Source organism: Cryptomeria japonica, chromosome 2 (genome assembly GCF_030272615.1).
Source record: "Cryptomeria japonica chromosome 2, Sugi_1.0, whole genome shotgun sequence".
NCBI classification, from domain to species: Eukaryota; Viridiplantae; Streptophyta; class Pinopsida; order Cupressales; family Cupressaceae; genus Cryptomeria; species Cryptomeria japonica.
Genome location: NC_081406.1, coordinates 17,346,843 through 17,349,526, shown reverse-complemented (window position 1 = coordinate 17,349,526; position 2,684 = coordinate 17,346,843).

Genomic DNA, 2,684 nt, shown 5'->3' with positions numbered 1-2,684 from the left:
GCACGCGAAGAGGTAGTAAGGGAGGCATCGGTTCTAGAGGAGAACCTAGGAGCACCTCCCAAATAGCCAAATGAACCTAACTGAGACCTCTTAGTAGCAATACAAAATCTTATTGGCATAGTTTAGGAAAGGATCCCAGCAGAGAACCCTCAAGTTAGAAGTCATGACTCTGGGAGTCATAGATCTGTTGATAGAGAATGAAGCAGGAGCCCAACTCCTATTCCTGTAGGAAGTCAGGATGGAAATGAGCCAGAGTCTGTGCATATGCCAGGACCACCTCCAGCGGTGGAACCAGTTTATTTTGAGAGAGCTCATCGGGATCCAGGGGATCTTATCGGGGAGGTCATGCGCCTCTAGCCACCATCCTTCAGAGGGTCTACCAACAGGGTAGAGGCTGAGGCATGGCTTTTGAGTCTTGAGAGGTGCTTTGTGTTGCATTCTTACGAGAGCAACTTGAAAGCACGTGTCGCAGTTCATCTGTGTAGCATCCTAAAATTGTGACACTTACAATTTCGACTGCATTTCGGTCTTCACGATGGCGACGCAACACGCAACCTGAATGGAGACCCCAAAACTTGCTCGCGACACTAAAAACTGCATTTTTCAAGCACCCTGGCCTGAACCTCCTTGCACCCTGATGTCCCGGGAGGTGGGACCAGAGCGCCCAGCGCCCTAGTCCCTCAGGACCAGGGCGCCCAGCGCCCTAGTCCCCAGGACCATGGCGCCCAGCGCCCTAGTCCCTGGGTCCTATTTTGGGCCCAGTCTCCTAAGGGGCTCGGGTCTTTTTGTTTGCAATTTGGAAATTACATTTCCTGGTCGGCCTAAGGTCGGGAAAATCAGTCTATCAGCCCTAAATGACAAGTATATAAACTACATTTTCCTCTTTCATTCAAGAGGATGGAAAAGGCATGGAAACTATACTCAAACATTCAAGCATTTAAGCATTCAAGCATTCAAGCAATTGATCATTTCAAGTCTCCATTCAAGGCTAAGTGTTGCATTCAAGACAAGGATTCAACCATTGAAGAGGAGATCATATACTACAGGCTACAACATACAACATACAACATCTAAACCTTCGCACATAAGGATACCAACATCCTTAGAACAAGGTATTAGTACTTGTTTTACAGTCATTTACATTTACAGCTCTTGCTCATTTCTTGGTTAATTCCAAAACCGGGGTTTGACCTAAAGGCAAACCCCTAATCCCTAACCCCCCAATCGTCTTCGCTTTTCTGTGTGTAGGTTGCAGGTACGCGGCTGAAATTGAAGATCTGGAATCCTTGTGCAGAGACGAACAGATCCCCCTTCGTTTCGCGGATTTTTCGGAGGACCGTGGCGTCGGGCGCCATCGTCCCGACAACTTTTGCTCAAATTTGCAGGACAGCACCGTATCGACATTCTACTGCTAATTCCAGGTCCGCAACTTCATCCTATAGCCCGAACTCAGTTTATAAGCGAATCTTTATGACTTTCTATGCAGGCTTAGCTTAATTTCCTTAACAACATTCTTTACAAAAGAGGGTAGCCTTGCTTTCCTAGCCCTTGAAATTCATTTAGCATCCAATCTTGCATTGCGTGGGATTGGATCTTATAAGTTTCAACCCCTCTTTTGAGTGTAAAGTCTCTCCCCTAAGTGAAAACCATCGAATCCTAGCGAACCTCCCTTCTCTCTCCTCGGAGTTGGAAGAGGGGAGAACAACTAGGGTTCGATCGCGATTTTCCACTTTACAATCTGTTAAGAGGGTCGGCCTCCACTTGGTGGAGGCAGGAAGAGTACAAATGCGGATTAGTTCCTAATACTCTCACTTGGGAGATATTCACAGAGAGGTTCCATGAGAGGTACCTATCAAAACACTTCAGGCAGTGTCATATAGACGAATTTCATGATCTCCAACAAAAAGGCTTGTTAGTAACCCAGTATGAGAGTAAATTCTTTGAGCTGTTGCCTTATGTAGATTATCCAAAGGATGAGAAACTTCTTGTAAACCGCTTCATTAGAGGGTTAATTGCAGGTATAGCCGAGCCTATTAGGATGTCCGCTCCAAAGAGCCTTCGGGTTGTTGTGGAGAAGGCACTGATTGCCGAGGAAATTCACATCAGACCATAGGACAATAGGGATCGGTTTCAGAACCCAAATCGCACACCTCAGACTTATAGATTCCAGAAACCACATTGGAAAGGAAACAACCGAAATTCTCAGGGGTTCTCCAAACCCCCTCCTCTGCAATAGACACCACAGAACTAGAGGCAGAAGCCTCCACAGTATCAGCAGGGCTCCAAGCCCAAACAGTGGCAGACTAAGGGATAGAGACATGATCAGAGAGCCTAGGGGCAGTACACACAGCTGGTGAAGACTCAGCAATCCTCTAGGGGTGGGTACAGTGGATCCAGTAGGATAGGAGGTCAGGCTTTCTCTAGGCCTCAAGGTGCCCAGTTCCAGGCACGGGGTGCTTGCTTTACGTGTGGAGCCATGGGGCATATGGCGAGGGATTGCCCTCAGGGTCAAGTGGCAAGGAATCAGTGGATGGCCACTTCAGAGCCGATAGTTGGTGATATGGGCAGGTCCCATAGAGTATTCATAGCGGTTGACAACCGCCAGGCTGAGCATCAGGCCACGGTTATCGAATCTACAGGTATTATCAGATGTAACAATGTATCTATTTTGTTTGATTCAGGAG